General features: G+C 45.6%; 1 protein-coding gene across 3 annotated transcripts in view; it reads left to right on the forward strand.

The window, feature by feature from the left end:
• Positions 1-26,552, forward strand: part of SLC35F4 (solute carrier family 35 member F4) — a 118,313-nt gene that overhangs the window by 50,152 nt on the left and 41,609 nt on the right. Inside the window, exon 1 of one of the 3 annotated variants that reach the window (XM_074543995.1) lies at positions 17,516-17,530. The exons of the other annotated variants lie outside the window; for them this stretch is intronic. The gene's annotated coding sequence lies outside the window, so the exon portion shown is untranslated. Of the gene's footprint in view, positions 1-17,515; positions 17,531-26,552 lie in introns of those variants that run through there. 3 annotated transcript variants of the gene reach the window in all.

Genomic DNA, 26,552 nt, shown 5'->3' on the forward strand with positions numbered 1-26,552 from the left:
ATGGAGAACTCCATTAACCTGGTGATTGAAAACCTGGCCAGAAAAATATGTTTTGTAGTCACAGCACAAGCCTTCACTTCTTTTAGCCTTGTCTTGAAGCTTTGACTGGTATCTTAGCACTCCAGCAGAACTGGTTTCTAGGAAGTGTGTTACTGCCTTCCTCGTTTTTTGCTGCTTTCAGCAAAACAGATGGATTTCAGTGTCTCTGTGGTAAAGCATTTGCTCTAGATTCCCCCTTCCCACTGACACTTTCACGGGTTCTTTGTCTCAGAGGAGGTAGATGAGTGAGCAGAAGACCTCAGAGAGTTGTCACAGGCCCTGCAAAAGCCCCTTGGCCCTTCCTCCTCCTCAGAGCAGTGTTCAGGGGTCTCAGAGGTGCACACCTGATGAAGCCACCCAGCCAGGACACATATCCAGCTGTTTTCCAGCACAGATGGGTTTTATGTGCTGCTTTTTTATTGAAAATGGGCACATTCATCTATTGTTTAAGGGCAGATTTTCAAACAGATTTGATTGATGTGTTGGCATCTGAGTGAAAGGTGGGTGTTTGAAACTGAAGAGCTTTGGAGAGGTTCCTGCTCCAATATTTATGGCTCTCTCCAGACATCCAGACAGCTTGGGCTGCACTGGTGTGAAAGTTTTTTTTTATTGACAGAATAGGTCTTGTGGTCTTTTAGCAATTTAGGTGGAACTTGGGCCACATTTGGCTTTGCTTGTGCCGTTCATTGAAGGGATAAAACCACCCAGGTGCAGCTTTGCTGTGGCAGCTGAGGAGCTTCTGGTCCCAGTAGATTTTCCTGCAATCCTTGTCACAACTGGAATGGAGAAGCTGCTCAGGGAAGTCCTTTCTTTGCCAGGTAAATTACAGCTCTGGGCATTATCAGCTGCCCACAGAGTATTCCCCAAAAAGTGTTGGAGCACTGGGAGTCACTGGGGTCTCCTGTTATTTACTGATGCTCAGGGAGGTCAGCAGCTTTCCCTCTGCTTCCACAGTTTGCTTGTGCCATGTGTAGGGAATTAGATTCCCTAGATTAGATTAGATTCCCAATTAGGCTGAGTTTTCAGGTGGATTTGTCCAAGTGTGTTGTATTTCTCTTCTTCCAGGTGGAGCTATTCTTTCTTTCTGAAAACTGAGTTTTCCACACTATCAGAGGCTTTTTGGTTAAAAGCTGGAGGAGATGAAGCAATCAGGGCTGCCTGGGCAGGACCTGCAGGGACTTGGGTGTCTCTGTTGGGCTGAAGAACCACACCAGGTCACATAAATTAGAGCAGCCATTTAACTGCTGTTAGTTGCTCTGGCTTAGGTCAGGCTGAGATCAACTGTGACTAGAGAATTGTGGAGCTGAGAACAGCTCTCTGATTTAAGATTCTTCTGGAAGCAAAATTTATATTTTTAACGGATTTCTGAGACAGAACTATGTGAGGGCTCATTTCCTAACAGTTTGTATTAAATCTGTTGTTGATGTTCTGGAGCTTAAATATGTTTCTATAAGTGAAAAAAAAAAGAGTAGTCTCTGTGTACTTTACAGATATGCTGAATATCAGCTGTGATATGACAGCAATAAGCACATCAGACTGTGGGCTACTGCCATCATTGGTATGCTGTGTGTGCAGAGGCTTTGTACATCACTAGGCTTTGTGCCTGACAACTGCAAGGATGTTAATTATTATGCTATAATTCATCAGCTGAAGGATCTTGCAGCACTGTTATTAAGCCAAATTCCGAGGCCTTTGCTAGGTCATTAAGCAAAAACTAAGTAAAGACTAATTAACTCCATTATTAATAAATGAATGAAATATATTCTGAAGTTCTGTTTTCAAAAGGAAGGTACTGCTTAGGTGGAAAGTGAAGGAATTACATAAAATAATTTTAACAGAAAAATGAATTACCCTTCACACTTTAAATAATTCTTAAAATAATGCTTTCTGCAGAGTCCTGTGAGGCCAGGTCATTTCCTGACTGGGCTTACAAGAAACAATGAGAATGGGCTGCCAGTAAGGCAGGGCCTGTGATCTTTCCCCCTCCTGCTGTCCCATAGCTCTGCTGTGGTTTGTGACTGAGGACCCTCTTTACTGCCCCAGTGTAGCCAAGGCATCACTTTTTCAGATTTCCCCATCCTTAGCTTGGGCTCCAAAAGCTTCTTGACCTTCTTGGCTTTGATTTCCAGGCCCTCAAGTTCACAACCTGTCTTGGGTGAGACCCTGACCCCCAAAATGAGCTGTGCAAGGAGTGCCCTTGGCCATCTGGACATTGTCTGGTGTATGAGTGACTGATGACAAGGTCACTCATATACCTGAAACCAGACAATGTCCAGATGGCCAGAGGCACTCCTTGCACAGTCGCTCCTTCTCAAATCCCTGGATTTCTGTTACCCTAGAGTCCCTTTGCCCTCCCTGGCTCTCAGGACAGTATTTTCTCCCTGGGCAGGTGGCTGAACAGGGACAGGCTGCTTTCCAGGAGTGATTTTCCCCACCAGTGCTATGGCAGCAGCATGGTGTGACCCTTCAGCAGGTGCCAGATCCTCCTCACTGGAAGCACTGGTCAGCTCCCAGTTTAGCTTCCCAGAGCTCACACTCCGCTCCTGAACCAAACCCAGCCCTGCTTGGCCCATCCCTGCTGCCAGAGTTGTTTCCAGCTGCCTGGGCCCCCTCTAGCTTTAAATGCCTTTTGGAAGTGCCAGCTCAGTGGCTTCCCACAGGGACAGGAGATCAAATCTGGGAGCCCATCAGCTGAACAGCCTGTGGGCCTTCCATTTTTTGTTGTTTTTTTACTTGCTTTTGCATCAGCATCTGACAGGCTCAAATCCCAGGGTGCCAAAGAATTACAGCAAATATTTCCTCCCCTTTCTGTTGTGGTAGCACCTGGGAAGCCGTCTCTGAAATGTGAGGTGTATTGTGCTGGAGAACCATTCCTTCTGCTTGAATTTTAGACACAGCTCCTGCCCCAAGAGCATTCCATTCCAGCAGACAGGGAGGTTGCAGGGGGTGAATATATTTAGGAAAATGTCGTGAGGGCAGAGGCAGACACTAAATAAAAGCCTGACGAGCTCCCTTCGGCTGCAGCCCATGGTTTGTGCTGTGAGCAGGCTGCCAGCTCCTCAGACTGGCCTGACAGGGATGTGTTTTGTAGGCAAACCACGTCTGCCATCACCCCACCAAAGGAAGGGAAAGTTGGAGAAGGATTTTTTTGCTTTCTTATATTTTTTTTTTCACATTACATAAGTACGTAAGCTGCTAGGATCATTAGAACGAACTTCTCTCCGTATTTCAAAACCAATCTCTTGTTTTGACATTCACAATCTGGCTCTTCCCTGGTGTTTTCATGGTGCTGGTGTGGAAACAAGCAGCCTGCATTCCCTCCTTCTCCTTACGTGACTGGAAAAGAGAAGTTCAGGCATCTATTAAATTCCCATTGAGAGACAAGTGCTGAAGTGGGAGCTGCCTGAGGTTTCCTGCATCTTTCCTAATATTTATAGTTCAGCGATTTCAAGCATATAATCAGGTTTGTTGGGTGAGAAACACATTCCAGCCCATTCCTATTGCCATGGGACAGCCAGGGAGGGAAGCACTGGTGGGTGAGCAGAGAAGTGCAGAGGAGATGGAGCAGGGGACTGACAGTACTGAAGTGTCTATTTCTGGCTCATGCATATTATGGCACAGATATTTCCCAGAAGATGATGTGGCTTTTATTTGAAGGCAGCTCTTTCTGCTGACTCCAGGTGGAAAGGCAGGGTATTTGGGTTATGGCCTACATGTGCACATCATGTTCTTTGTGATGGGGAAAGGGGCTCAGTCCATGGAGCCACAGGATATCCTGAATTGAAAAGGACCCTCAAGGATGATCAAATTTAACTCCTGGCCCTGCTCAGACACCACAGAAATCTCACCCTGTGCCTGGGAGCATTGTCCAAACACTCCTGGAGCTGTGGCAGCCCTGGGGCTGTGCCCATTCCCTGGGGAGCCTGGGCAGTGCCCAGCACCCTCTGGGGGAAGAACCTTTCCCTGGGCTTTGTGCAAGGCTGAATCCTGTGATCAGGGAATGGTTTTAAATTCTAAGAGGAGAGGTTTAGTTTAGAAATAAGAAATTCCTGGCTGTGAAGGTGGTGAGGCCCTGACACAGGGTTAGATGGAGTTTGGAGCAGCCTGGTTGAGGTGAAGGTGTCCTTTCCCTTGGCTGGGGGCTTGGAACTGGATGGTGTTAGAAGTCCCTTCCAACCAAGGCATTCCATGATTTTATGATTGTATGATAATGGAGGTCACCTTGTCTTTTGCTCTCTGAAGAACACAGTCACTGGATCTCAGCTAAATGGAGGTTTGGGCTTTGCTGCCAACAACTTTGGCCTCCCTGTGGTAATTCACTGCTGTTTAATTACAGTGGAGCTGTTCTGCCTTGGCTTTACAGAGCTGTGTGCAGGCTGGAGGAATGCCATCATCTCTAGGGCTGCCTTCTACAAAGCTGCCCTATCAAACAGGGGCTTTTTGCAAAACCCAGAGCTGTCCCAGCCCTGCTGATGATCCCTTTTAGGATAACTTCACTGCCCCTCTTATCCCTGGGCAGCAGGGCAAGGCTGGGACGCTGTGCTGAGGGCAGGGAGGTTTGTGTGCAGGAGGCTCTCAGCTGCCTGAGGGTGTTGTGTTTTCTCTCCAGGTACCTCGTCTGCCCCTCTGTGGCTGCTGTGTGACAGCAGAGATGCACCAAGCAGCCACAGCCTGCACAGGGGCTCTGCTCAGCAGAGCCCGAGCTGTCACTGTTTCCTCCTCAGAGTCACAGCCAGAGAGCAGAACAAGCTTTAACCTCTGCCCAGACAAGAGAGCTTCGTGTTGTTCATGTCAACACTGTGTCAGCCCTGAGATCTGGCTCCAGCTTCAGATTTGTCAGGGAAAAAACATTTGGAAGCTCATCATGGCCTGCCAAATGGGTTAGTGTTTTGTCCATCATGAGCAAATAGGCTGCAGGAAGCTGGGGGATACACAGGGAGGAGTGTAGGACTGTGATCCAAAGGTCATGTTCTGCCAGTGTGAGGAGCACAGGGAAAGGAAAATATTGTAGTAGAGAACATGGCTAACCCTGGTCAGCAATGATGTGCCTAAAGCTGAAATCCATCACTGCTACTGCCCTGCAAGAGGACAGAGAGACATAGAGGGAACCTAACAACTTTACGAGTAAGAAAACCCATTTGCAGCAGCAAGGCTGAGTGCCCTGGCATGGTGCAGGTGCTGTATTTTTGTTCTTTTTAGCTCCTTTTTTTCCCTCTGCCTCAGCATGCCTGCCTTTGTAAGGGCTCTGCTGACCTCTCCATGTGACCCTGGCTGTCTCTGCTCTTCACTGCCTGCTTAAGATGACTTGTCACAAAGTCCCCTCACACTGTCACCTCCACTGCTCTGAGCAGCCACATCCTTTCTGCTCATTTCTCAGATCTTTGCTCAAAAGCCTCATCTCCTGTTGAGCCTCCAGACCTCCCCAGCAAGTCTTAATACCCAAAGACAAACTCTTGAGATTGTGTCTCAGGGCTGAGCTGATGCTCTGCTTTGTGCCTCTGTTCTTACTGTCCGTGGGAAAAGAGGTGCTAGGCTGGGTGACTTCCACAGCAAGCAGCAATGTTTTAAAAAAGTGAATTTTCCTGAATGTTTTCACTCTCTATTTTCACTCTATTTCATCAGAAGTGACCTGAAACTCCTGCTTTTCATCAGGCACCCCGGGGAAGCCTTGCTATGAACTATTCCCTCTTCTTTGATGCAAAACACTTTGAATCAGAAAGAAAAAATGTTTCCAGTTGGGGTTTTTTTGGACCATGGCTATCACAGTGGGATGCTGGCTTGTCAGACATGTGATATGTGATCATACAGTCTGTTTGTTTTGGAGTCTGGAGTTCATCTGGAGCAGCACAAAATCCTGTCCTGGGATGTTCTTTACTGTGCTGTACATGAAAGGTGTTGAAGCAGAGACCTGGGGGCTTGGGTCAGTTGTAATGTTAGATACAGGTCCTAATGGAACTCATGGCCATAATGAAAAAAAAGCCAAAAAACCCACCCTAGAGGGTCTTTCTATTTTCTCTTTTTCAAACTGAAGCTGCATTTTTGGCCAGGATGCACAAGAACAAGGCTTGCACAGCACAGGGACACCCACGTGGAGCTAAGACAGGTCTAAGTTTGCTGAAAGCAAACTCACACATCTCTCAGCTGGATAACCTGAGCAGGCTGGCCCTTGTTTCCAAGGATAATCACTCTAAAATCTTCCTTCTTTTGTCTGCTAGAGTGAATGTTGTGGTAGATCATTCTACCACATGTGTTTGTCAGCCTGCTCTGCGTATGCTTAGCTGGGCTTCCACAGATAGAAAAGCAGGGAGAAAAGTACCAAAAGGACTGGAAATATTTCATGATGCCTCATTTGAGTCTCTGGGACTGGTAAATAGGTGCTGAAGTCAAAGCACTCAGTGTGTGTTGGTGTTTTCCTGCTGTGAGGGGCTCTGGCCAGTGCCCTCAGATTGCTGGAAGAGCAGGGCTCAAAGCTGAGCAGATTTTGAAAACGTTGGCATCAAATCCTGCCAAGAAGGAAACTTTGTGAAATGGAGAGGAAAAAGAGAGGAGGAAAAAGAGGGGAGGGGACATTGGTGTCAAATCCTGCCAAGGAGGAAACTTAGTGAAATGAAGGGGAGGGGGAAAAGAGAGGAGGAAGATGTGGAAATGAGCTGTGACTGTGCACTGTGTCTGTCCTGGGACTGCTCCTGTGGTCACCTCTCTCTGACCTGCCTGCTCCATCCCTTCCTTCCCAAACCCTTCCAGCTGGGTGATCCTCCTCTCCCTGCCCCTCCTCCTTCCAAACACTTGAAACCTGAAATCCTCCTTCACTTCCCTGTCAGTTGTTGTTCATGTCAACTCAAAATATCTGCAAAAAGCCAAACGTGGAGCTCCTCCCTCCTGGTCCCCATCCCAAAAAACCGTGGGAATGGTGTGTGGGGAGCTGCTCTCATCCTTCAGTCTACACTGAAGGTAGTTAAGCACTGAAATTAATAAACAGGAGGTTTTGAATAGACACCCCCTCTGCTGCAGTCATTTTTCCTTGTGGGAGCACTGATCCATAAAGTTTTGAGTGTAAGTTGATTTAAAAATGCATCCAGTTCTGGCTGCAGGCATCTGGCCTGGGGTGGAACAGGGAATAGCTCAGAGCTCTGTGCTGCCTCCCCCTGCCCTGGCTGTGGTGCCCAGAGCTGGGAGTCTCTGCAAGGGATGGATGAGTGCTCTGCACTTGGAAGGTGGGGCTGGGGCACAGATGGGTTTATTTTCCCATGGCCATAGGAGTGGAGCATCCTCATTACGGCTTTACAGGGAGCAGAGGACTGGACATGGGCAAGTTTTCAAACTGCCTGGTGATTTTGGGGTGTTGCACTTTCAAGATTGTTCCTTTTTCAGTGTTAAAGTTCCATTATCTTCTGCCTATCAGCCCCATTTCAGCTTTCACAATGCACAGCTTCCAAATCAGCTGTTCTTTTTTTTTTAACAAAGCCTGGCTTAGGAAATGTCCCTTGAGACATCTATGAGAGATTCTTGCTTGCAAAGCTACCTACTGATGTGCTCCTAATTATTGCAATCACATTATTTCAATGATGCCTCCAGTACAGAGGATTTTATCTTCTCACATACAGGGTGTTTGTATTTGGATTTTCTTTGGAATTGGAAGTTGTCAGTAGAGTTTCTGGAGTCTTCTAGTGGGGTGTACCCCCTCTTGTTTTAATAAAGGGTGTGTGGCCAAGGCAGAGGCAGTTTGTCTCTCTTACCTGTCATGAGACACACTGAGAGCAGTGCTGAGGGTCAGGATGGGATTTTTTAAGCCTTTACAGGGTTCACTTGGGTGTTGCTGTAATTGTCTTGTTCTTCTTGTTTAAGTTTCACACTGATTTTTAAACTCTTAAGTATCTTTTGGGGACTGACTAGAATAGTTCTGGGGGTGGTTTTGGTGTGGTTTGTTTGTTTTTTTTTTCATTTCAGACATCAGGGCAGGAGGAGGAAGAGAGGACAGGTTTGTGATGAAGTCACTGGGCAGCAGCTGAGGCCTCGGCTCAGTTCTGGTTGCTTGCTGTGGTACATTGGCTGGCATTAAACCCAGATATTTGGGGCCAAGTTCTAAAACCAGCAAGATGAATATTAGAACAGCCATTGTTTTCAGTGGGAAATGTTTTATTGATTTTTTTGTCTTTTTCCATGGGGAGAAAACCTAAATAATTTAAAGCATCTCAGGACGTGGTCTCGTTTTCCATTCTCTGCTAGCTGCTATTTCTGATGCCTGTTTAAAAAACATGTGAAGCATCACAGTTTCCTAACCTGGCACTGTTTCATGCACTCCTGATGCTTGCTTGGCTTAGAGATCAGTGAAGCAAATGAATCCAGAAGCTGAAAGGCTTTTGAGCCAGGCCCCTGGAGCAGAGCAGGTCAGGACTGCCAGAGATGTGGCTTTTAGAGGGCTTGTAAGCACCAGAGCTGCTTACTCTGGAAAAGTGGAAGGAAAACAATAAACTTTGGTTTCTGAAATGCCAGAAAAGTCAGGAAGAAACTGTTCACTCTGGCTTTAGTTTGGATTGCTTAGAGCAGTGATAAATAGAGGGTCAGCGTGCACATTAGTGGATTGCTGTAGGTGGTTAACATCGTTCAGGAGCTGTATTTTCAAAATCAGCATCTCTGTGATGCTTTAGAACTTCACTGGTGCCTTGATCTCCAGCAGTCTGCTGATGTTCAGTTCCTTCCCAAGGGACTGAGCTGTGACAGTGCTGGACTGGTTTTGGCTTTGTTCACTGGTGGATCTCAGAGCACTTCTCAGGAATCAGTTATCTGATATTTTTTTAGGCCCCTGTGAAACAGATAACTGCCATATGTCCCTCTGCCAGCTGAACTGTCCCAGTAGTGTGGCTGTCACAGGGTCTGTGCATGAGACAATGAGTGGTTTGAACCATTTCCTAGCCAGGATCTGGTTTCCTGTGAGGACAGAGGAGAGTCTTTCATAGTGAGATATCCCTGTCAGTGCTCAGCACCACAAGGTCCCTTCAAACCTTGATGATGAAAGGCAGAGTGAAGCTCCAGCCTCTGGTAAGGAGCACAGTGCTGCACTTTGATGTTTTCTGTAAAGAAATCAAACAAGAAGTTGGGTTGGCTCTGATATGAGCACAGATATATTGTGGGTGTGGGGAGAGGGGGAGGTTTAGGTTGGTGTCCTGGTTTAGGGCAAATTTGGGAGAGAATCTCCAAAGGGCCCCTCCAGAAAGCAAACCCACACGGCCCCTCCCCACAACCGGTTCAGGAAGGATTCCTTGGAGGGAAGTGGAAAGAACCTGTTTATTTAACAGGCACAGCACCCCCAGCACACAAAATGAACAATACTGGGTGACACCACTCTGTCACAGCTCTGAAAAAGGTGACATATTCAGAAAGTCTCTCTGGGGGTGCTCGCTCTGTTCTCAGTCCCTCCGGCGCTGGGGCAGCTGCTGCCCAGAGTAGGCCCCGCTGGGCCACAAGGTGCAAACTCTCAGGGTTTGCCAGGGCCCAGCCTGGAGCAGGCTCGAGTGGTGCCAAAAAAGGGAAAGGAGAAACAGTCCAGGAAGAAATTTGGACTGTTTAGCTAAATTAGCTAATGAGCAGAAGCAAAAGCAAGCAGAAGCAAGCACGAGAGAGCAAAGCGAAAAGCCAAAGCAAAAAAGCAAAAACAGCACCATGTACTGCCCTGTCTCTGTGTCCCACCAGGCTGATAAGGAAAAACCAAACAAAACTTTCACTCTTCAGAGCCAGTCTTAAAGGCACAGAACATAATATCCAGCATAAACAGAACTCATGAATGGTGATACGAGCATCATAACGTCACCCTAGGACAGCTGGATATCAGGAAATGTTCTTCTCCCAGACAGTGCTGGCATTGCCCAGGCTCCCCAGGGAATGGGCACAGCCCCGAGGCTGCCACAGCTCCAGGAGTGTTTGGAATGCTCCCAGGCACAGGGTGGGATTGTTGGGGGGCCTGGATTTGGGTTCAGTGATCCTTGAGGGTCTCTTCCATCCCAGGATATTCTGTGATTCTCTCTTTTGGGACTGTCAGGATAATCTAATGGCTTTGTGGAAAGCACAGTGGCCAGGAAATAACAGTAAGCTTGCTGTGCATGGAAGGGGAGTCTCTGTGCTGATAATCACATAAAAACGAGTGAGAGCAGGATTCCCTTCCAGACCTGATCCCAAAGGGGCTGTCCAGAGGAGCCCAGCTCCCTCCATGGCCCACGGGCTGAGGGTGCCTCTGCAGGACAGTGTGAGCTGTGCTGTGTGACCCTTTCCACAGGCATTCTCTGTCCACAGGAGTTTGGATGGGCACAGCCAGGTGGCAAGAGAAGCTCTGGGAAGAGTCTGGCTGCCAAAGCAGACTGAGCACTGCCTGTAGGGGTGTCTTACATGCAGGAAAATCTGTCCTCAGGGTGTGTAAATATTGCTCAGTGTGTGTCCCTCCCTCACTGTGAAAAACGCCAACCACTTGTTTTTGAAATTTTAAAAGCTTAATAGTAATAAAATGGTGATAAAAATGGTAATACAATTAGAGTAATAATAATTTGGACAATTTGAATTAGGACAATATGAGACAATAGAGACAAAGAGTTACGAATGTCCGGGTACCTTTCCTGGGCAGCCCAAAAAAGGACCCATGTTAACAGAAGATTAACCCTTAAAAGCAACAGCCTGTTGCATATTCATACAGCTCATTCATGATGCATAAATTCCATTCAAACACAGGATTCTGTCTGGTCATCGTCAGCTTCTTCCTCTGAATCCTAACAGCGCCTTTGAAGCAGGAAGAAGTTAATTTCTCCTGATAATGGAGCAATAAATTCTCTTTCTCTGAAAGATTCAGGTGTCCTGTGGCTGCTATCTCAGTGTGAGTCCTTTCTTTAAAAAAAAGTATCTTACATAGCATAGTTTCTATTTTAACATTTTGTTATAACCTAAAACTATATTTAACATACACAAGAGAATTAATACAGCATTACTTTCTAACACAACACATCTAATATTCATTTTAATGTTTGCGAAAAGCCAATCATAAAATACACATTTTTCACACTCACCAATTAATTCACATGGAAATACCTTTTGGGCTCAGCTGAGCTACATTTGTCAAACTTTACTATTTGTTCATGTGAGGGCTCCAGTTTCCCACCTGGATTCTGCCCCCAAAATCCATGGTGTGCCCATTGCTCACTTCCAATTCAGCGCTCCTGGCAGCACAGCTGGAAATCCCTGTCCTGCTGCTGTTGGGAGCAGCTTCATCCTGCCTGTGGGTGTGAGAGAATTAGCTCTAAATCTCATCATGCACACCTGGAGGGCAGCTTGGAGCACACAGGGATGCTGGAGCAGTCAGCAAAGCCTGGAAATCCTGCTTGGTGGCAGATTTTGCACTGGTTGTGGTGGCCACTGGGAGCAGGACAGGAAGCAAAAGGCTTGAGCTGCAGTCAAGGCAGAGTTAGGTTATCTCAAGCAGGTTGTGAAGTCACTTCAGGAGGATTTAAATTGCAGGTCGAGCTCACATCATCCTCCTGCAAGGCTGACAGGATCATCTGCCAGAGAAATGGATTGAGTGACCTCTGGAGGTATCTTGTCAGCCCTGTTTCATCATTCAGAGCTGTAGCTTTGAAGAATAACTTATTTTCCTTTGGGAGGGGGTCCAGTTACATGAAATTAGATTGCAGGCATTGCCCTCAAGACCCTTAAAGGCTTAGTCTGGTTGTGGACTGCAGCAGGGATGGGTCAGAGGGGAGAATTATGAAGGGGGTTCAGTGGCTGAGCCTTTTAGCTCCATTCCCTCAGCATTGGTGGCCACCACCAAGGATGTCTTGGAGAGCTGGCAGGCAGCACAGGTGAAGTGAAATGTGTTCCACCTCACTTTTATGGTGGTTTGTAGGATTTGATGGCTCCTCTTGAAGTGAAATCTGTCATACTGGTATCATCACCACTGAAAAATTCCATATCCCTAAAATGCTCATTTACTTGGGGGTTTTGGCCACACATCCACACTCAGAGGTCTGAATTTATCTGGCACATAGCTTTGCTCAAGTCATCCCATTAAATGTTTCCCCAGGCCTGGCTCTCAGCCTTCAGCAAGGGTGCTCTAGGTGAGTTGTTGTTGTGTTGTTCCACTCTTTAGGTGTAAATCCAACCTTTCTTACAAGTTCTGGCTCACACAATTTGTGTCTGTGATCAGCCCCAGAGGCAGACAACTTCCATGCAGTATTTTTAGTAGTTGAGTGACCAGTGAAAAACCCTAAATCTGGAAATAAACTTCTACTTTCATTTTCAACGTCAGCTGAATACTCGAGGGAATTTCAACATGAGGTATGAATAATTAACACTAGCAGTTTAAAGCAGCTTTCTGGCTAAGACTAAGCACTATGCAAAGGAAGTAAAATAAAAACACCCTCTAAAATTTCCCAAAGAGAAAAAGGAAAGGTAAATAATCACTTAACCTCCTGAGACTCTGGTTGAGTCTGAAACTTCCATTTAAATTACTCTGTCAATAATTTAATATTTTAATTGCCACAAAATCACGGAATTCAGTTCAATTCCCAGAGCCAATTGTGGCTGTGTACCCCTGCTTGTGCTACTCATGATTATACATGTGATTATACATATGATTGTCCTTTCATGATTATACATTTTAAAGGCAGTGGCCCAACGTGTTGCATGTGTGCCTAAAACATTCTGGTTTAAAACTGAAATCACAGTTTAAAATTTTAATTTAAATGAATTAATTTCATTTAAATTTCATTTCCTACTCCACTTTTCTTGGAGGAGGAGTGTTGTCTCATTCTAGTATTTTTCTGAGTATGCATCACTTGCTTCTGTAGTGCCATAAGGATGAAATAGATACACTGGGAGGGAGAGAGCTGGAGCTGATGGTGCAGCTTTCCACCTTTGCCTCTTGATTTTGTATGATTCAGGTCCTGATTCTCCTCTCACCAGAACTCCTACTTGTCTTCTGTGCTTGAGTTCCTTTTAAAGCAAAACAAAAAGCACAGTTCTGCATTAAGTACGTCACCAGGAGATTGTACTGCTGTGCATGCTGATGATCATAAAGAAAATACTGAACAGATTTACTTTAACTCTCTAAAGAAATTCACTTCCAGGCTGAATGCCAGCATGAGAAATATTGGCTTAAAAAGGAGCAGTTTTGGAAGGTGATAAAGCCCTGGAAATAGGATGAAATTTCCAAATGCTCCAGAGCTATAACAAACAGCTTGTGGTAATAAAGAGCTGGCAAGGATAATCCCTGTTTGAGAAGAGATTCTGAAGGATGGAGCAAAATAAAGTCACTTAATATCAGTTTAAAGTCTGGCCTTGTTAGTGAAGTCAGTTTTTTCGTGGAGTCATAGAATAGTTTGTGTTCAAAGGGTTCTTAAAGAGCATCCCATTCCAACCCCCTGCCATGGGCAGGGACACCTTCCTCTAGACCAGGATGCTCCAAAAGAGCAGGATTCCTTAACCTGTATGCCAGGTGACTCAAAAAGCTTCATTTAATGGTGACTCACCTGGTTAAAATCCATCAGAGTCAGCCTGCTCAGTGAAGAACAGCTCAGCCTACAAATCTCTTTTCTTTTTGTAGCTGCCTTTCAACGACAACATAATTCCATTTAATACATTCTGCTAACACTTGGTTAGTGCTCTAAACTGAGAGGAGATGGACAAAAATGGATACAAATGCATCTTGGCAAGGATTCAGCTGGATCTGAAGAGGAATATTAGAAGGGGACAGTGTGTGTGTGTGTGTGTGTGTGTGTGTGTGTGTGTGTGTGTGTGTGTGTGAAAAGCCTCAGTGAAGGAGAGCCAGTGAAAATACACTGTTGTTGTGTAGCTGTGGTCAGGCAATCTGACAGCTCTGTGCTGCAAAAAGCAGGATAATTAGCACTTTTTCCTTCAAATAAGGGTGTTTTGGGCACCTTTGATTTCTCTATCTCTCAGAGTTTGTTCCTAGCTCTTAAAATATTGTTTTTAATTGCTCTTTTCTTTGCAATAATGAATAATTTAGGCTCATAACATGCAAGAAATGCTATTCTCCCAGACTGGTTTCAAATGTACTTTGCAAACCCAAACTCAACTACTTCATCAGGAGCTGAATTACAGCAATATGTCACTGCAGACTCTTCCTGTCTTCCTGCAAATATATCCAGATACAAATATATCCAGTATCTGCCCCAGAGCACGTTGTGGGAAGCTGACTTCATCCCAGCTCCATTTGGCACTGCCTGGAGATGCTGATCCATGACTTTGTGATGCCTCAAGTTTTAGCTTTTATATTTCTCAGGTTCTGTGCTGCTTTAGTGTGCAGTTCTGAGCTTCATATGAGGGGATGGTGAGCTCTGTGCACAGAGCAGGGAGACAAAACAATTCCTGCTCCAGCTGAGGACCAAGGACAAATGATCCAAATCTCAGCCCAAGAGCACAAACAAAGTGGGCTGAAGAGAGAAAAACAAGAAGGATGGGACTTCATAGGCTAAATTGGACAAATAACTGCAATATGGAAATGGAGCAGAACTTATAAAAGTGTGAGACCAGTCATTCATTTTGTGACCATTTTGGTTCATCTTGGGTGTAGCTCTGGCTGGGCTCTTGTGCTGCCCAAAGTGGATCCTTTGAGGCCTTTTAATAAATCCCTGCTTTATTCTTTAACTCCATCCAGCCTCCTCTGTTCTAGGTCAGCCTTCTCAAGTCTTCACTTGCAGCCTGGAGAGAGCCTTGTGCAAGCAGGAGTCAAGATAAAAGAGGAGAGTGCAGCTTGAGTTGGGGGCACTGCAGGATTCCAGGGAATTTGTGGTGCAGGAGGGGTGTGTGTGCTCTGAGGTGAGGTGTCCAGGTGTCCAGGAGCAGAGAAGTGCCAGCCTGAGTGGCACAAGAGGGAGCTATGGAATCTCCTGAGATGCTGCAGGGTTCCCCCAGGCATGGAAACACGTGTGGATGGGAGGAGAAGGAACCTGGGAGCACAGGAGCCTCTGGAAAGGCAGACCAGGCATTTGCTGTGCTTGCACTTCCAGGGTGGTTTTGGTACTGGTTAACCCTCAGTGATCTGGAGAGGAAGCTGGAAGGGAAAACATCTTCCCCAGATTATGCAGATTAAAAATAATAGATGGTTAAGACCTGGAGTTGATAATTTAGAGGTTTTTTCCAAGCTAATTGATTCTGTGGTTGTTCCTGAGTCTGATGCCATTGTGGAGATACGAGTTAGATGAATTATTAGGAATTACACCTGCTTTTCTAGTGTTGAGTTTCACTGCTTATAACTTCCTGTTTATTTTGAGTTATGCCTGTCTGTAATTCCATGCCATGAATAGGCAATCCTTTGAATTTTGCATTGTGTGTAGCTCTGTAACCATCAGCTCCATCAGCAGAGCTTCCTGAAGGCTTCAGATCAGCTGCTGGGTGAGTCCAGGGCTATCACCAGTGCTTGGAACTCTGCAGATACCCAGTTTCCATATCCCCTGTCTCAACCACATTTTCTGGATAATAGCATTGCTCACATTATCAGGTGCTCTGGAGCTCCCTTAACCATTTTCTGGATAATAGCATTGCTCACATTATCAGGTGCTCTGGAGCTCTGCATCCCTTTACCATTGGTCCATTCCCTGCTCTGTGTGTTCCACTGTGCTTCTTCTCAAATATCCAGTGTATTTTCACTGGAACAAAATTGCTGCTTTCCCTCCCCCTCTCTTCTTTAAAGCTTTTTCAAACACCTCTTGCATTTTTGTCCTCATTCTTGCCTTTCACCCCAGTTCCTGGGTGGATACTACGTGCTATACTTGATCCAGTCTGAGCTATAAATAAGGAGCAGTTTGTTGGAAAGTAAAATTAGCAGGCCAGATTTTCAACCACACTTCTAAATCTGTGCCCAGGCACCTCAGAGTGTGTCTGTCCTCGTTTCCTGAGGTGCTGGATCCTGTTGTTATCCTTGATTTCAGTGGGGATTGGTGATGCTCAGGACTCCTGGAAATCAGGTCACTTTCATATTTGGGTCCTGGGCGTGGATGGAAGAGCCTGATCTCCACAAGTGTGTTGTCAGTGGAGAGATCAAGGCATGGACAGTTGGAATTTTGTTCCAGGTCAGAGCCTCACCAAGCAGCAGAGTGAGGTGGGGGATTTGGGGAGGGAGGTTCCTGTATGTTAAGGGTAACATGACATTCTCAATGGGTGACTGTGGAGTCATTTACATCTCTGTGGTGACAAATTGCAAGTTCTTGAACTCACAAATAACAAAGTCCATAATTTCACTTTGAAATGTGGTTGCAGGCTGGAATTGTTACCCTGATCTGAACATTGCTGAAAGGTAACCAAGAACTTTGTCTCCCTTTAATGCCCCTGAAGTGCTGCCAGCTCCATTCCCCTGCAGTCACTGCAAGTGTTGCTGTCCATGGGAATACAACAAGGACTCAGTCAGAAGCCTAAGTGAGATTTTTTTTTAAAATAAGAATCTGGAATTTAGGCAAATGGAAAAATACAGCTGTGGGTATATTGTGGTGGCTCCTGGGTTAGTCTTCAGCTCCAGTCAAATTGTCCAGCTGAGTGTGTAGCACTGAGTTAGCACACTAATGAGCACAACTAGAAATGCCCACAGACAGAATTCCTGGTCTTTGATTTTTGACAAGCAATGAACTGATGGAAATCAGAGCAGGGACTGTTTGGTTGTGGTCCTGAAAATGCACTCAGCTGGGGGGTGCTGCTGTTTGGGTTTTTAAGAGTGGGCATTACCCCAGTGATTAAGCTAAATTAAATCACCATTTCCAGCCAGCACTGCACCAGTGCAAAGGGAAATACTTTAGAGGTGCAGATTTTCGTATGGATTGTTTCCTGTTCCAAGGAGCTGCTCCCGTGCTGCAAAACAACCAAAATACAGCTGGAAATGCTGGGGGAAGCAGCAGCTCTGTTATTTTCCTTCCTGGGGTGGAGGAACTCACAAATGCCACCTAAACCACTGCTGCTGGCCTAGCTGGGGACACAGGGAGCATGTGCCACACTCTGTCTCTGCTGTGGCCATCGCCATGTGTTAAAGCTCAGAGGGACTGGCTTGGTCAGGGAACTGGTTGGTCTTGGTTTGGAAAGACAGGAGTCTGCTAAGGAAGGCAGGAGCCTCTGCTGAAATGGAAAATGTAAATCCCCTCCCTCTGAATTGCTATAAATTTTAAATTAAGGGGCTCTCAGGCAAAAAAATATGGAAGCAAGAATAACAGTTCTTTGTTAGGGAAGAAAATCAAAAGATAAAATAAACAATGTAGTAAACAAAAACAGCACTGACAGAGTCAGAACCCAACCTGACACCCTGTGGGTCAGGGTGTTGGCAGCAGTCCCATTGGAATTGTGGCTCAGCCCTCCTGCAGTGTCAGGGGTGGTTCTGCTGGAGCAGGGGTCCTGTAGAAAAGGGCGTAGTCATCCTCTGAAGATCCAGTGGGAGAAGAGGCAGCTGCTGTTCCTCTGGGGAATCCAGTGGAGAAGCTGTGCAGTTATTCCAGGATCTCCAGATTATATCCAGGTAGGAATGCTTGGCTCCTCCCTCTGGGCTCACATCTCCCAATGGGATGCTGTAGTTCTTATCAGCCATGCAGTGACATTCAATAGCTGTTATCAGCAGATGTCCCCTCCCGAGGGAGGAGTGATTGTGAATGAGATAAGGAAAACTTCCCACTGAAGAGAAGACCACTGCCGTACAGATGGCAAATAGAATACAATTTGCTTGACAGTCCAGGACAAGAGCCCTGCCTGATGCTTTCCAGCCTGGTTTTTTGCCCTCAGCACACTCTGCTGAGCACCAAAGGATGGATTGTTTAGCAGCTCTGCCCTCACCTTCATGCTTCCAAGGTGCTGAGCCAGGAAGGCCTTGGGAAATGGGCCAGGAAACCATTAATCTTCTCTAGTTAAGGAATTTCTAGAAACACAGCAGGATGATCATCAAAGAGTGTGGCCCTTGTGGCAACTTTACCCATGCCCTGGCAGCTCATGCAACTGAGCATCATCAAGGGAGGTGATGGATTTGTTCTGCTGTATTCTCCTAATGGGTTCATCTTGCTCTGGGATAAGTTGGGAAAAAGGGCTCTGCAAGTGGAAGGAGTGGCCAAATCCCACCAGATTGCTGACATCAGTTTTGTGTTTCAATTTGTTTTGTGCTTTAGGGAAAAACCCCCATGTGTGAATTGCCTGGGAGCAGAATAAGAGGGAGCTGCAGCTGGAAGGGAAGGAATGACAGAAGAGGGGCCAGTTTGATAGATGCTTGTTGACACTGCAGAGAGAAATACTTGCTTTACCTGCCACCACGAAAAATAGTTCTGGGCTTTTGCCTGTGTTTTTGGCAGCTGTGCTTTTGTAATTAAATTGTGGCCCTGGTTAGGAAGGCACAGGTAGAGGATGATTAAAAGCCTCAGAGGATGTGGCTGCTGCATTTCTCTGTTTACAGCTGTGTTACCCAGGGCTCTGCTCTACAAAATATGAACATACTCAGAGTATCAAGCAGAAAGAGTGTCCAAAACAGGTTTTCTTTGTTAGCTCAAGAGCCTCCAACTTCTTCCAAGCCTCCTGTGTGCTCCTATGCCAAGAGAAGTACTTGGCATCCTGTTCCACTGCTCTGAGCTCTGCTGGAGGAAGAGCAGCTGCCTCAGTCTGCATTTCCCAACACAGCTTTTCCCTCCTTGGGAACAGTGTTTACACAGCTACTTTAAGCAAGCAGGGATTACAGAGAGAGGAGGTTAAAGCTGAATTTGGCTTATGGGGTTTCTGAAAGCTTCCTCTGTTGCCAGCCCCTTCCTGCTGCTCCTTCTGGGATCCTTCAGGGTGGATCTGGTCTGGTGAGGACCAGGAGTTCCTGAGCCTGGAACTCAGGAGCTTGTGCTCCTCTGGAAGGAATAAGGGCTGTGTTTCTTTATCAATTTCCAATCTTAGTTCATGGGCTGTGCATGCTCGGCCATTTGTTCTTCTCCTGTTTTTCAGCTCCCCTCTTACCCCAACAAAACCATCACAAGGTTGTTTGGGGATCAATTTCAAAACAACTTTCCTTTTCCCCATATAAGAGCCCAGCTCAGCATCACTCCTCAATACTGGGGTTACCTGGTCGAGGCAAGGAAATCTCACACAGTTTAACAAGACCAAGGGCAAGATGCTGCACCTGGGTCAGAGCAATGCCCAGATTCTTCTATACTTTTATATATTGCTTTTGTCACCCAGGAGATTCATGTTAAACAACCCAGATCCCGCAATGGACAGGGCAGGCGACAGGGGAACACATGGAACAGAGAAAGGATTGGTGAAAGAACAAGTGAAATGAAACCCTCTGCAATGTCCTTTTGCAGTAATTGATAAATTAATGCTGAGTTGCTTCAAACCCCAGGAGAGGAGCTGGAGAAACTCTTCTGGAACAGGATTCCTGGGAGCAGGGAAAACCATCCTGGGTGGTGTATCATGGAGTAAAACCAGCTCAAAATACCACTGGTGGGACAATCCCTGAGGGAAAAGCTGCTGTTCAAAAGAGAGCATGGTGTGAGGGAGGTCAGCCAGCTCCACTTGTAACAGAGCTGGAGCAGAACAGGGCGACTTGGAGGTCCTCAGGGAAAGTCCACTGGGTATTCTGAATCATTAGAACAGTTTTTGTGCCCACTGAATGCAGACTTGAGTTGCTGGGTGAGCTGCAAGCTGGGGAAGCTCAGGTGAGCAGCATGACACATAGAGATCTGTTTTTCCCTTTTTTTCTTTTTTTTTCCTTCTTCATGCTCTTGAAGTTTTGGTGGAGAGAGTAAAAAGTGTGTTCAGTCTGACTGAGCCTGCCAGGAATCTGCATTTGCACCAAGTTCCTGCAGAGAGAGGCCCACAGGCATTTTACGTGCATGGAAAAACTAATGCAAGGTTTTCTTGCTGTCAGGACACATCTGTAGGAAGCAGAAGAGTCTGTGTGGTCTTCCAGGGCCTCTGCACCATATTCCTGCATTCCTATTATCCCTGGAGTGCTGCTTCCTGACACCAGGGTGTAGGTGGGGTTTGGTTCCTTCTCCAACGTAACAAGTGGCAGGACCAGAGGAAACGGCCTCAAGTTGTCCCAAGGGATGTTTAGATTGGGTATTAGGAAAAAATTCTCCACTAAAAGGGTGGTCAGGATTTGGAATAGGCTGCCCAGGACAGCAGTGGCATCACCATCCCTGAAAATGTTCAAAATAAATGCAAAATCTGTGGACAGCGTTTAGTGGTGAGCACAGTGGTTCTGGGTTAATGGTTGGACTCCATGAGAGTTCTCATCCAACCTTAAAGAATTTATTAAATAATTTATTATTTCTGTTATTCTATGATTAATCATGATCCCCATGTCCCCCAGAGAGCACTTACTGGAAGGAGCCCTTTTGTGCACTGGATATCAAAAATATTTGATATCAAATATTTTGATATCAAATGTTGTGCTCTGACCTATTGCAAGGCTGGGGTAAAACATTGCCAGGCAGTCATCAGGGGAAAGAAAAAAGGTCTTTAAAAACCCTGTCTTTTCACTGACATGGATTTCAGGTCCTGAAAAATTTTGGAAAAAAGGGGCAACGAAAAAAGGTGTTTAGAAATAAGAGCTGATAGAGCAGCTCTGTCCCACAGGCTGTGGAAAGTTGTGTTTCCCCTGATGAGTATCTCAGGAAATGTAAATTTGGCCTGCTCTGGCCAAATAATCTCTGATAATCCATGACAATCAGGTACTGAGAGCAGAGAGGCAGGGGATGTAAGGGAACCCCTGGGTGCCACAATAATTGTTGGGGATCGAGTTCTGAGAGCACAGCTCGTTCCCTAACAAGAGATGGGCTTTGCAACAACTCCACAGAATCCTGCCACAGACTCTGATTTACCTCTGACAAGTTCAACCAGGGCCAGATCAATACTGTGCTCTGTGGCAGTAAATAGACTTGATTTTAAGTACTGAGTAAGAATTTATTTCAGATTCAGGGTGGATTTTTAAAAGGATAGAGTGCACTGGCCTTTCAAGGCTGTGGGTGGCCACTGGGTTTTGCTGGTGCAGATCTCGGGTCCTGCAAAAAGCCTGGCTCAGGGAGCCAGTGAAAGCAGGGGTACATCACTCCCCCGATGGCTCAGGTTTTAGCTTTTATATTTTTCAGATTCTCTACTGCTTTAGTATGTGTTTCTGAGCTTCATATCAGGGATGGTGAGCTCTCTGCACAGAGCAGGGAGACAAAACAATTCCTGCTCCAGCTGGGCACCAAGGACAAATGATCCAAATCTCAGCACAAGAGCACAAACACCGTGGGCTGGAGAGAGAAAAACAAGCAGGGTGGGACTGCATGGTCTAAAGCTGGAATGGGACAATGAACTGCAAGATGCAAATGGAGCAGAACTGATCAAAGGGAGAGACCCCGTGCCCAGTCGTGCATTTTGGGGCCATTTTGGTTCATCTTGGGTGCAGCCCTGGCTGGGCTCTTGTGCTGCCCAAGGTGGATCCATTGAGGAGATCCTTTTAATAAATCCCTCCTTTATTCTTTTGCTCCATCCAGCCTCTGTTCCAGGTCAGCCTTCCCAAGGCATCTCCCCTGGGAATTGGGAGGCAGCAGGGATCTCCTTTCTGGAGATCAGTTTCACTTGGAACCACCTTGTTTGGAAGTGCCACTCAGTTCTGGGAGTGGCCTGAGGACCTGGGCAGACTTTTCATATAAATACTCCCCATATCCACCAGGTAAATCTGGTCTGACTGGGCTTCTACTGTCACTGTGGAGGTGTTCCTGCTTCCCCAGCCCAGGTGGGGACGGCTGTGGGGAGGGTGAGCTCTCCAAGTACCCCTGGAAGGGTTTTGTAGTGCATGGGGCTGCCAGTTCCTCTCTGGGAAAGAGACATACCCATAAAACCACATTACTAGGAAGTATAATACTAGGTATTATACCTAGTATATATACTAGGTATAATATATACTATATAATATATGCCTAGTATATATACCCAGATATATATACTAGGAGATATAATCATCCTGAAGAAATGCAGGATCTCTCCAGGAAAAGCCTGTTTCACTTTTACCACCCATTTTCTGATATATATCACAGAATGGGTTGGAATTAACTTTTTAAGACCATCCAATTCCAGACTCCTGCCATGGACAGGGACACTTTTCACTATCCCAGGGTTCTCTGAGCTCCATCCAGCCTGGCCTTGGACACTTCCTGGGTTCCAGGGGCAGCCACAGCTTCTCTGGGCACCCTGTGCCAGGGTCTCAACCTCCTCACAGGGAGGAATTTCTTCTTAAAATCCAGTTTAATTATCTCCTCCTCGCTCAGCTTGTTGTGTATGTTTAGAACAGAGTCCATGGCCCTCTTTCAAACCATCACCAGTCATGAGACAATGCCTGAGTCCTGTCTGCTCTCATCCCACCCAGTCCATCCAGACACTTGGGTAATTGACCCAGGGAGAGTATGAGGTACCAGACTAATTATGGTGAATACTCAGCTTCAACATTTTCTTTGTGTCACGACTGTTTAATCCTCCCTTAATCCCCTAATGCTGCTCAGTGACTTTTCTTGTGTTATCTTTATTGTCTTGCTAATAAGATGTTGCACGTAGCAGAGATTCACACTGAAAGGTATTAAGGAGGATTAGGTGAAGATTAGGCAAGAAACATTCACAATTGGTTGGAGATTTCTGAGTGCCCAAATTTTTAATTTCTATAGTGCAAGGATTTTACTGTTTTTTCCAATAATTCACAGATAATTTCTTCCAGAAAATTCAAAAAGTTGCTACTGTTCAAAAGAATTCTCTTGAGGTGCAGCACTGGTTATGTTTGTATTTGTCGTCTGGTTTTATTTGTTGGGGTTTTTTTGGTTTTTTTTCAGAAAGTGGATTTGAGGGGCAAAAAAAGAGGGAGAATTAAATTATGAAGGGCAAAAAAAAGGGGAAATTAGACTCACATGGGATCTCTCTCTGCTGGACCAGGTACACATGAGCATCCTCCTTGCTGATGGACTTGGACACTCAGATCACAGATTTCAGATGACTCTGTGGGTGCTGGAAAATGTTTGGTGCTGAGCCTTTATAACCACAATTATTTAAGCCTGGCTGTGGAGGAGCAGGGCTGATGTCTTCCAGCTGAGATTTTGGGCTGTTGTTTCACCATCAGTAAAGTGATGTAGGTGGAATTTTGCAGGAGCAAAGGCACCTTTCAATTAGGTCAGCACTTAAAGTGGAAAATTAAAACACTTTTAATTAAAATAGTAGAAACCAGGGGGAGGTAGATTTTCTGTTTAACTCTCAGGAGCCACTGGAAATTAATCTTACAGTAGGGTCTTAAACAGAACCAGCCACTGAATCAGGATTTGGTCACTTTTCCTTCAAAAGCTACAGCTCTGTGTGTTCAGTGTCAGGCTGGCACACAGAGCTTGTGTCCTACCCTGTGGATCCTTGATGCTCTGTCATAAAAGCCTTTCCCAAAACTTCACATTTCCCTCAGGAATCTTCCGTAATTGTCTGGTGCTGGTGGGTGTGAGGCTGTTTTGACTTTCAGGTATCCATTCCTTCCAAAGAAGACGCACAAATAATGAATAATAAATGGTGCTTGCTGACAGCTTTTCTAACATTACCTTAGCAGTGGTCTTGCATTCCCTGTTCTGCAGAGAGTGGAAAACAGCACCTGCAGTGATTTGAATGCAGTGGTGGGATGCTTCTCTGGGAATTCTACAGAGCATTCTACTTCTGACACCCATTCTGAGCTCTCAGCAGGCTCCCTTCACCCTAGCTTTCCTTGTCAGCCCAGCTAATAATAGCTGGTCTTTATTATTAGCACCTCTTTGTTATTAGCTCCATGAATAGAGGTTGAGTCACAGAGTCACTGAGTGATTTGGGTTGGAAAATACCTCCAAGATCCTGCAGTCCAGCTGCTCCCCCAGCACTGCCAACCCACCACCAGCCCATGTCCCCAAGTGCCACATCCAGAGGACTTCAAAATCCCTCCGGGGATGGGGACTCCACCAATTCCCTAAGCAGCCTGTTGCCATGGCTGACTTTTGGAAAATGGAGCTGCTCTGAGCTGTTCAACTCTGCTTCATCCATCCCAGGGCATCCTGGTCTGAAAATCTTCCAGCGCTGGGAGCTTTCTGCCTGGCATCATCCCATTGAGTGCTTCACTGTGCTCCTTGTGGAACAGCTGACCTGCTGTCCCGCTGAACTTCCCATTAATGCAATTAAAGCCTCCTGGTCCTGGCCTTGTCTAGATGGACATGCCTAATGAACCCTTCCTTTTGGGCAGGAAAATGCACATGAGGATGGCTGGGACCACATGATCTTTAAGGTCCCCTTCAACCCAAGCTGTTCTCTGATTTTCTGTCTCCCCTCTGTCTTGTTGGAGTTGTTTGACCTCACACACAGATATGGGATTTTTCTTTAAGACTTCTGATTGCTCTTATGTATTTTCACATCTTTGCTGAAGCTTCAGATCTGGCTTCAAAAGCTCTGGGAATTCTGCACCCAGACTTTAAAATCAGAAGGGCTGGGAAATGGAATGCAGCACCACTAACAAGGCAACAAACTTCATCTTCTGTTGTAATTTTCCTTAATAATTATTTCTATTTCTTCATCCCAGAAACTTTCTGATGCCATCTGGAGTGGTAGGGGTTGCAGTGGTGGATGATGCAAGATCCTATTCCTACCACAGAACCTGCCTAGACAGGAACATGCTGGTGGCTAAATTTTGGGACTGGCCAGCCCTGGATTTCTAGCCTGCTATGCAGTTCTGATTTATGGTATTGAAAGAAGCCTTAAGCCATCTCATTAACTGCTGGCTACCCAAAACACAGCAAATATGAGAAGTGATTTACTGCCACACTGACATGCTCTACAGTCACGATGACAAGCACAAAATGGAAGTTTTCTCAACTCAAAAGCTCTCTTGTGGTAAAGAAGAGGCACTTCATAATTGCAGAACCAGAAAATGGAGACAGCTTATTTCACTCCCGGCAGCTTTGTTAATAAAACATTGGGAAGGCAAATAATTACCTGACATGCAATTACATCCAAGCTGTTTTCCTTGGGAAAAAAAAAAACCACAATAGAAGTGTTGGGCATTTGATTTTATTATCCTGTCTGGAAAGGCTTCATTGGATATTTGGAATGGATACTCGATTTATGCTTTGTTATTGAGCAGACTGAGTGCTGGTTGTCTGCTTGGGCTGTGTTTTACTGCCAGGGAGTTTCAGAGTGGCCAGGGTGAAGTAGGAACCTTTCTCCTAAACTCTTAAAAAAGTGGAAGGAGTTTGAAATGCAGGTTGGGGAATGCACGGATCTTGATTTTTTCAGAAGCTTGTGGCCTTGCCCTGTTGCCACCACTGCTTCTCAAATGGTCAGATCACAGAACCAGAGAATGGGTTAGATTGGAAGGGAACTTAAAGGTCACCAAAATAATTCTACTTCCAGCAGAAGAGGTGGGTTGTAGGGAGCCTGGTGAGCTCTGCTTTCTCAAATGGGGTCTGTGCATGCTCCAGGTGAGATTTCTGTGTGTTCCCCTTGAATTTCTTGCTCTTCACCACGCCTGGCTGTGGGTAAAGCTCCATAGATGAAATTCACGATGGGGTACTAAACACATTTTGTCTTGGTGTTTCAGGATTAGGATCCATCCAGCTTGGCAGAGGCTCTGAGGCCAGTAACTCTGTGCATTAAAAAAGTCCCTCTTTAAAGAAAAATTTCCTTTCTGGTTTTTCATTGAGCAATTTTCCTTTCCTTCTGATTCTTCTGTAAATGTGAATGAGTTTTCTAATGCTGGAGGTAACTTTTTAATATTTTTGTCAACCTGAAATTATCACAGAATGGTTTGGGTTGGAAGGGACATTGAAGCTCACCTCATTCCAACCCCCTGCCATGGGCAGGGACACCTTCCACTATCACAGGTTGCTTAGGGTACATCAATATTTTTTTTCTTACTTTTTTTTTTCCTTCTTTGAAGCAAAATATTGAAGATGCATCATAGTTGATACATTTGCTGTTTCCATGAAACACTGTGTGACTTTTATTAAAATTGAAGAATTGCTCTCCATGCTCACAATTAATTTTTTTTCCTTCCATCTTTAATTGCATTAAAACTTTAATATTTCTAGCTGTATGATATTTCTATATTCCAGTAGAATAAAAAGCCTAAGAAGCTGCTTTTCCAGCTCTGGAGACATCATCATGTATTTCCTGATACTTGTGGGTGGGTGGTTTATGTTGCAAAATTTGCGTGATTAAGGAAAACCTGAGGTTTTATTTTAATTGAAAATTTAATCCTTGTGCTTCCTAGGAGCACTCTGGTTGTCAGGTCTATAAAATCACTTAGTAAATAAAAAATATTCCCAAAAGCACTGTAGCAGAAGATGTTGCTACTGAGTGCTTGTGGAGAGAGGGGTGAGGGAATCATCAGGTATTTTTGGGTTTCAGGTGCATCTTCTTAGGTCCAGAGGCAGAGGGGAAGGAGCTGGACAAAGCAGGGTCAAGGTGGGACTCCCATTAGGCTGAAACACCAACATATGGTGTGGTTGATGCAGTTGAAGATGTCTCTGCTCATTGCAGAGGGC

Source organism: Zonotrichia albicollis, chromosome 6, assembly GCF_047830755.1.
Source record: "Zonotrichia albicollis isolate bZonAlb1 chromosome 6, bZonAlb1.hap1, whole genome shotgun sequence".
Classification (NCBI taxonomy): Eukaryota; Metazoa; Chordata; class Aves; order Passeriformes; family Passerellidae; genus Zonotrichia; species Zonotrichia albicollis.